The sequence below is a fragment of the Myotis nattereri genome (genome assembly GCF_964212035.1).
Source record: "Myotis nattereri genome assembly, chromosome: 8".
Taxonomy (NCBI): Eukaryota; Metazoa; Chordata; class Mammalia; order Chiroptera; family Vespertilionidae; genus Myotis; species Myotis nattereri.
Genome location: NC_138083.1, coordinates 38529567 through 38539346, shown reverse-complemented (window position 1 = coordinate 38539346; position 9780 = coordinate 38529567).

Genomic DNA, 9780 nt, shown 5'->3' with positions numbered 1-9780 from the left:
TCCAAGCCCTACCACCCTGGCGTGGGACCCTGTGCCTCAGTTTCCTCCTCTGTCAATTGGGTATAACAAAGGTACCACATCATAGGGCTGCTGGGAGAATCAGTGAGGGGAGTGCATGGAGCACACATTCCCTTCTGGCATCATATGACTGTAGGACTGTAAGCTGGGATCCTTGTGATGCCCTGGCCATAGCTCCCTGCAGGCAGGACCAGGGCAGATCCACCTCCATATCCCCGGTGACCAGGAGGCCTGGCTCCTACAAGGTGCTCTGGAAATATCTGCAGAATAGACAAAAGACTAAAGAGCACAGACATAGGGTTTGCATCCTGCTTTGTTCCTGCGATTTCACACAGAGACCAAGTATCATTCTGCAATATTCAAACCCTCCCGGAGCCTGGACCTTGTACTGGGCCCTGAACTAAGCCCCCGGCAAGTACTGATGCATCGAATCCCCGTGATAATCTAGGAGGCAGATGCTAACAGTGTCCCTATTTTACTGATGAGGAAACTGAGGCACAGAGAGGTGGAGGAACGTGCCTGAGGCCACACAATGAGGGTGAGAATGAAAATGGAAAGAAGTGGGGGTAGGAAAACACAGCAGGCAGGCAGGAATCCGGGGCTGCTCAGGGTGGAGGAGCTCATGGGACCCACCTCCTGCCCGCGGGGCCTCTCTCACCGAACAGCCAAACGCCTTGGCAGATGGGGCCAGGAGCAGGTAAGGCAGTCCAGCCCTACTCCTAGAGAAAGCTGGAAGTTCCTGGCTTCTTACAAAGCAGAGTGAGCTTGAGGAAGGACAGGCACCTTTAGGGGGTGTCTAGTCCCTGCAGGGCTGCCACCATGCTTGTGACCTTGAGAGGGACAGCCCTCTCGGCCTCAGTCTCCTTTCTCCAGGCAGGACCCTGTTTCAGGGCCCAAACACCCAGTCACCATGACTTGCCTATTTGAGAATGGCTAACCCCCCCCCACCCCCACCCCTCGCCCACACACACACACATCTCTCCCACCACTTACACACGCCAAGGCAGAAATAGCAAGGGGAAGTGGTAAGGGCTCTGTACTGTGGTGCCTGAGGTTCCCAGAGGAAGGTGGCCCCTTTCCTTTGGGAAGCCGCTCCCGACCACAGGCTCCAGACAGAGGGCCTGAGCTATCACTCCCCATGAGAGATGCCAGAATGCGGCCCAGCTCAGTGCCCCCAACACTTCATGCTCAGCCCGTCCCAACCCGATCTGGCATCTCTCCCCGAGGCTGCCCCATGTCACTGTCAGGGCTGGCTTCCCATCCTCCCTCCAATCTTTCTCAAAGGCATCCCCTTCCCACCCTATCTCCGCTCCCTCGGCCAGGCCCCTCATCCTGGCCAGGGCAGCGGGGCGGGCCCTCCGGTGCACCCTCCTCCCAGCCGAGGCATCTCTATAACCACACAGACATGCCCACAGAGTTGACGCTGTCACCCTCACCCACAGACCCTACAGAGGGAGCACACTGGCTCTCACCTCCGGGCTTTTGCATGAGCTGTGCCCCCCTTCAGGCACACAAATGCTCATAACATCCAGAAGAGTCCAGAAAACACTGGTGTTCAGTCATGACATACCCACTCCTTCTTTCCCGACTCTGAAGAATATCGCCTCCACCACCTTCTAAGGGTGGAGGGGAGGCCAGGAGCTTAGGAGTTGAGAATAAGGACTCAGTCAGACCTGGGTTCAAATCCTGCCTTACTAGCTAAATGTTCTTGGACAAGCTACCTCACCTCTCAGTTTCCTTAACTCTAAAACTAGAGGCCCGGTGCATGGATTCATGCACTGGTGGGGTCCCTCACCCTGGTCTGCGCCCTCTCACAATCCAAGAAGCCTCGGATGTAGTAGTGTGCGAAGCTGTGGACCAGGAGGCCAGGGAGGAGCCAGAGCCCAGGCTGGGCACCACACCGCTCCCACTCATCCTAGCCCCACTGCACCTGCCGCTACCGCTGCTCGGTAGCACTGCCCCTGAGGCAGGAGAGGCTCGCACCGCCGCAGCTGCGCTTGCCAGCCATGAGCCCGGCATCTGGCGCACCTGTCAGTCAGCTGAGCAGTGGGAGTGCACTGGCCGGTTGTTTGGTCATTCAGTCGTTCAGTCGCTTAGGCTTTTATATATATAGACTAGAGGCCCGGTGCATGAATTCATGCACAGGTGGGGTCTGGCTGGCCACTGCCCCCATCAGTGCCTATAGGGCTGGGCCTGCTGGGGGGAGGGGATGCAGGAGGTTGGCCAGCTGGCCCCACCCCCGATGGGGGGGCGATCGGAAGGAGGGGTGTTGGGCAGGGTGAGGGGCCCCAGGTGGTTGGTGGATTGGCCCCGCCCCCTGGTCGAACTCACATTTGAGGGGACAATTTGCATATTACCCTTTTATTATATAGGACTAGAGGCCCCATGCATGAAATTCATGCACTGGAGGGGGGTGTCCCTCAGCCTGGCCTGTGTCCTCTCACAGTCTGGGAGCCCTCGAGGGATGTCTGACTGACAGGCATCCTTAGCGCTGCTGCAGAGGCAGGAGAGGCTCCCCCACCACCGCTGCGCTCACCAGCCGTGAGCCTGGTTTCTGGCTGAGCGATGCTCCCACTGTGGGAGTGCACTGACCACCAGGGGGCAGCTCTTGCATTGACTGTCTGGCCCCTGGTGGTCAGTGCACATCATAGCAACCTGTCGTTCTGCCATTTGGTCGATTTGAATATTAACCTTTTATTAGATAGGATAGGATGGGAATAATAAGAAACCTAACATCTGAGAATAAAGTGAGAGAGTCCATGTGAAGGGCACAGAATAAGTGTTTGATTAACAGCACACAGTGTTGTTTTTATCATTACAGGCAATAAGAGGAGCAATGCAAAGGAAGCAGGAGTTAGGTGGCAGGGCCTGAGTGCTGAGATCCTCATAAGCAGTTGATACTCAATTATCCTGATAGCACGACGAAATAGGGACTATTACTGTACCCACTTTATAGATGGAACTAATGTTCTGAAAAGCCAGAACTTTGCCAAAAGCCACACAAGTGAGTGCAGCAGAGCTGGGATGTTGGAGGCTCAAGAGTGTCATCAAGACGCACCTCTGATGGCCCAGGCACTGTGCTGACAACCCTACTGCCCTAGGCACCCCCCAGCCCTCCAGCCTCTGACTCACCATCCATATCTCTGCACCTTCCAGGGAGGAAGAAGCAATATGGAGGAGTCAAAAATACAGGCCTAGAACCAGAATACCAGGTTCAGATGGCAGACTGCCACTTCCTAGCCATTCAGCCTCAAGGGGCCTCAGCTTACCCCTTATCAAAAATGGGAATCAAGGTAATTGTTCCTAGGTAACTGGGCTTGATGTGGGGGAAACATGAGGTAATACTTCTAAAGTGCCTGGCACATAAGCAGTGCTCAGTGAGTATTAGCTATTATGGTCATTACGTTTCAGATCCTTGTTCTCTTTTCTGATCACTCTTACAACTAAGCAAAGGCTTCCAAAATTCCTACTCTGAGTCAAGCCTTGTGCCTGGCCCTGGAAGGATTGTCTGGTGGAGTTGAGTAGGAGCCCAGGCCTACAAAAGCTATTTCATAGGGGAAGAGTCCAGGAGAGACAAGCATGCCCACTAGTCAACCTTCCTTTAAGACACTTGCCAATGCAATGAGCTAAGAAAAAGAAATGGCAGAAATAAAATGGAATTAGAAAAGAGAAGATGAGTATCACCATTTTCAGATGTTATCAATGTAGATCTGGGAAACCCAAAAGAATCTGCTGCAAAACTATTAGACAAAAAGTAAATTAAGGTAACTGGTAGGAAATTAAAAGGTAATATCAAAAAATCAACACTGTATCTATATACCAAGAGCAATCAGAAAATTTAAAAAAAAATTTTTGCTTAATACTCACCTGAGGATATTTTTTCCACTGATTTTTAAAGAGAGTAGAAGGGAGGGGGAGAGACAGAGAGAAACATCAATGCAACAGAGACACATCCATTGGTTGCCTCCCACACACGCCGACCAGGGCCAGGGATTGAGCCTGCAACTGAGGTATGTGCCCTTGATCAGAATCAAACTCACAACCCTTCAGTCTGTGGGCCAATGCTCTAACCACTGAGAAAAACAAGCTAGGGCAGAAAATAAAACTTTTTTAAAGCCTAGCATTATAAAAATATCAATTTTTCCTAAGTTAATCTAAAAATTGAATGTAATACCAATAAAACCCCCAACAGGATTTTCTTTTAGCTAAAGAAGTCAATTTTAAAGTGTATAAGTAAATGTGTATGAGTAGCTAGGAAAATCCTAGAAAGAAGAGTAATGAGAGGGGAAATTGCCCAACCAGACAGTAAAAATTACTATAAAATCATAGTACTTAACACTGTGTGATACTAGCACAAAAATAGACAAATAAATGGAACAGAATAGTGTCCAAAAATTGTCCCCAAACATACAGAAATTTAATAAATAATGAAAGTGGCATTTCATACCAGTGAGAAAAAGATAGACTATATTTAAGATAGAATTAGAACTAAGGATTTGCCATCAGGAAACAAAGTTGGATCTCAATCTCATTCCATATGCCTATAAATTCCAGATCAATCAGCTCTGAATCCCACAAAACCAAAACCATAAAGCTCTAAAAAGGGGAGGGGAGAATACATTTTCTTATATCCAAATGGGAAAAGCATCTCTAAACATGGCACAAAACCTAAGAATCAGTCTTCAAATGCTAAATCAATCCACATAAAAATCTAAAATGTCTGCATAGCCCTGAATGGTGTGGCTCAGTTGCTTGGGCAGCATCCTGGTACTGAAAGGCTGCAAGTTCTATTTTGGGTCAGGTCACGTGCCTGGGGTGTGGGCTCGATCCCCTGTAGGGGGCTGCAGGAGGCAGCGACTGATGCTCACCGATGCACATATCTTGGTTGCAGATCCATTTCCCCAGCCCTGGTCGGGGCATGTGCAGGAGGTAACCAATCAATGTGTCTCTCTCCCTTCCTCTCTCTCTCTCTCTAAAAAATATATGTGTATATATATATGTGTGTGTGTGTGTGTGTGTGTGTGTGTGTATATTAACAAAATCTTTTTACAAAATGAGACTTTGTGAAATGTCTTTTTTAATAAAATAAAATGCATAACTCAATAAATATCATAAACAAATTCAAAAGAACACAAACGAGGAGGAATATTAGTAACTCATGATGAGCTCCCACAAAATAAGAAAAGTAACCACAGATAGCAAAGCAAATGGCACTTAAACATATGACAAGGTGCTCAACTACACTTACAAGATTAATGCAATGAAAACTACACAAGCTACCCAGCCACGGCAGGCTATACATTCTTCTCAAGTGCACGTGGAACATTCTCCAGGATAGGCTATATGTTAAACCATAAAACAAGCCTTAATAAATTCAGGAGTGAAATAATACAAAGTATGCCTCTGACTACAATGAAAGGAATAAGAAATCATTAACAGAGAGAAATTTGGGGAATTACATATATGTGAAAATTAATAATTCCTCAATAACCAATGAATCAAAGGAGAAGTCACCAAAAAAAAGTAGAAAATACTTTGAAATGAATGAAAATGAAGAAACAACTTATCAAAATGTATAGGATGCAGTAAAGGAGAACTTAAAGGGAAATTTAGAGCTGTAAAAGCCTGTATTAAAAAAGGAAAAATCAGTCACCTAACCTTCCACCTTAAGAAACTGGCAAACAAAGAGAAAATGAACCCTAAAGCAAGTAATAAGAAGGAAATAAAGATTAGGGCAGAAAAATTAATGAAATAGAAAAAAAAAATAGAGAAAATCAACAAAACCAAAAGTTGGTTCTTTGAAAAGATCAACAAAATTGACAAACCTTTATTTAGACTGACCAAGAGAAAAAGAGAGTAATTCAAATTACTAAAATCAGGAATGAAAGAGAGGACAATACTACCAACCTTACAGAAATAAAGACTATAAGAGAATGCTATGCCAACAAACTGAATAACCTAGATGAAATGCACAAATTCTTAGAAAAACACAAACTACCCAAAACTAAGACGAAATGGAAAATCTGAGTAAAATTAAAACAAGAGATTGAATTAGTAATTTTAAAACTTCTCTCAATGAAAAACCCGGGCCCAGATGGCTTCACTGATGAATTCTATTGAACATTTAAAGAAATAACTCTGGCCGGTGTGGCTCAGTGGTAGAGCGTCGGCCTGAGCAGCAAAGGGTCACGAGTTTGATTCCTGGTCAAGGGCATATATCTCGGTTGCAGGTCCATTTCCCCAGCCCTGGTCGGGGCATGTGCAGGAGGTAACCAATCAATGTGTCTCTCTCACATCAATGTCTCTCTCTTCCTCTCTCTTTCTCCGCCCCCATCCCTCCCTTCCACTCTCTCTAAAAATCAATGGGAGTCTGGTCAGTGTGGCTTGGTGGTTGAGCATCAACCTATGAACCAGGAGGTCATGGTTCGATTCCTGGTCAGGGCACATGCCCAGGTTGTGGGTTCAATCCCCAGTGGGGGGCACGCAGGAGGCAGCTGATCAATGATTTCTCACTTCATTGAAGATTCTATCTCTCCAGCTCCCTTCCTGTCTGAAATCAATAAAATTATATATTTTTTAAAATCAATGGTAAAAAATATTCACAGGTGAGGATTAACACACACACACACACACACACACACACACACACACAGGAAAGAAAAAGAAAGAATACCAATTCTTCACTAGGGAACACTTCCCAATTGGTTCTATGAAGCCAGTATTACCCTAATACCCAAAACAGACAAAAACACCACAGGAAAAGAAAACTACAGGCTGCTATCCCTTAGGATATAAGATGTAAAACTATTCAATAAAATACTAGCAAACTGGATCCAGTAATGTATAAAGAGAATTATCATTATGACCAAATGAAGCTGACCCCAAGAATACAAGGTTGGTTTAACTTCTGAAAATCAATTCATGTAATACACCATACCAGTAGAATAAAGGACAAAAACCACATAATAACCTCAATATATATTCAGAAAAGTATTTGACAAAATCCAACACCCTTTCATAACAAAAACACTCAACAAACTAGAAATAGAAGGGAATTTCCTCAACCTGATGACGGGCATCTATGAAAAACCCATGTCTTACATTATACTTAATGATGAAAGATTGAGTGCTTTCCCCTAAGAACTGGAACAAGACAAGAATGTCCACTCTCACCACTTCTATTCAACACTGTACTGGAGTTCTAGCCAGGAAAAAAGAGGACATAAAAGGCATCCTAATTGGAAAGAAATAAATAAAACTATCCCTATTTGCAGATGACATGGTCTTATATATGGAAAATCCTAAGGAGTCCACTAAAAAACTTATTAGAACTAGTAAACAAGTTTAGCAAGGTTGTAAGTTATCAGATCATGCTATAAAAATAAATTGTATTTCCATATACTAGCAATGAACAATCCAAAAATAAAATTAAGGAAACAATATACAATATCAAAAGGATACTTTTTTAACAAAAAAGTGCAAAACTTAAACTCTGAAAACTACAAAAATTGCTGAAAGAAATTAAAGATCTAAATAAATAAAAAGACATCCCATATTCATGGATTGGAAGACTAAACATTGCTAAGATGGCAAAAGTCCCCAAATTGATCCACAGATTCAACACAACCCCTATCAATATTCCAGCTAGGTACTTTGCAAAAATTGAAAAACTGATCCTAATTTCTTTTTTTTTTTAACATGGAACACTTCACGAATTTGCGTGTCATCCTTGTGCAGGGACCATGCTAATCTTCTCTGTATCGTTCCAATTTTAGTATATGTGCTGTTGAAGCGGGCACTGATCCTAAAATTCACATGGAAAGCCAAGGGACCAGAAATAGCCAAAAAAATCTTAAATAAGAAAAACAAAGTTTGAGGGTTCACACTTAATTTCAAAACTTGCTGCAAAGCTCCAGTAATCTACACTGTGCTACTGGTATGAGGACAGACTTACAAATCAATGGACAGAATTTAGAGTCCAGAAATAAACCCTCACATTTACACTCCATTGATTTTTGACTAGTGTACTTATACTATTCAATGGAGACAGAACAGTCTTTTCAACAAATGGTGTAGAAACAACTGAATATCCACATGCAAAACAAAGAGGCTGGGCTCCTTCCTCAAACCCTACACAAAAATGAACTCAAAATGGATCACAAAGCTAAATATACAGGGTACAACTTTTAAAATTCTTATAACAACATACAGGCATCAAACCTTGGATCACACTGAGTCCTTAGAGCACAAACTAAAAAAGAGGAGTTAAACTGAACTTCATCAACAATAAAAACTTTTATGTGCCGAAGGACGCCATCAAGGAAGTAAAAAGAATCCAAAGAATGGGAGGAAATATTTGTAGACCACATATCTGATAAGGAACTTGTATCCAGAATATATAAAGACTTCTCATAACTCAACAACAAAAAGACAAAGGACCCAATTTAAAAGTGGGCAAAGGATTTCAATAGACATTTCTCCAGAGAAGGTATACCAGGGGCCAGTAACTGCATGAAAAGATGCTCAATACCATTGTCATTACAGAAATGCCAATCAAAACCACAATGGGATAACACTTCACACCCTCTAGGGTGGCTACAGTTAAGACAGATAACAGCAAGTTGTTAGCAAGGATGTGGGAAACTGGAAACTTCACACATGGCTGGTAGGAATGTAAAATGGTGGAGCCATTTTGGAAAACTGTCTGGCATTTCCTCAAAAAGTTAAACACAGAGTTACCATCTGAGTCACAAGTTCTGCTCCTAAGTATATACCTAAGAAGAAAAAAAGTATCTACATAAAAACTTGTACACAAGTGTTCATAGCAGCATTACTCATAATGACCAAGAAGTGGAAACAACCCATTTGTCCATCACTTGATGAATGGATAAATAAAATGTGACATATCCATATAACAGAATATTATTTGGCAAGAAAAAGGAATGAAGTACTGCAACAGCATGAATTAACCTTGAAAACATTATACTAAGTGAAAGAAGCCAGACACAAAAAACAACATCTTGTATGATTTCATAGAAATGTCCAAAATAGGCAAATGCATAGAAACGGAAACTAGAGGAGTTGTTGCCTGGGACTGGGGAAGAAGGTCTGAGAGGAAGTGGAGAGTGACTAATGGGTACACAGTTTCTTTTTGGGGTAATGTTCTAAAATTGACTGTGGTGATGATTGCAAAATTCTGTGAATATACTAAAAAACATTAAATTGTACACTTTAAATGGGTGAATTGGTTGGTATGTGAAATATTTCTCAGTAAAGCTGTACTATTAAAAAAAAAAATTTGGGTGGTGAATATCCGATGCAGTGGGCAGACGATGTGTTATAGAATTGTACACTTGAAACCTGTATGGTTTTATTAACCAACTAGAGGCCCGGTGCATGAAATTTGTGCACTGGGCAGGGGGAGAGGGGGATGGTCCCTCAGCCCGGCATGTGCCCTCTCGCAGTCCGGGACCCCTCGCTCCTTACCGCCTGCCTGCTTGCTGCTTCCTACCACTGGGCTCACTGCTCCTTAGTGCTGCCGCGGAGGCTCCCACCACCACCACTGCACTGGCCAGCCGTGAGCCCGGCTTCTGGCTGAGCGGCACTCCCCCTGTGGGAGTGCACTGACCACCAGGGGGCAGCTCCCACGTTGAGCATCTGCCTCCTGGTGGTCAGTTCATAGCGACCAGTCATTCCACCGTTCGGTCAATTTGCATATTAGGGTTTTATTACATAGGATGTCATCCGAATAAATTCAATTAA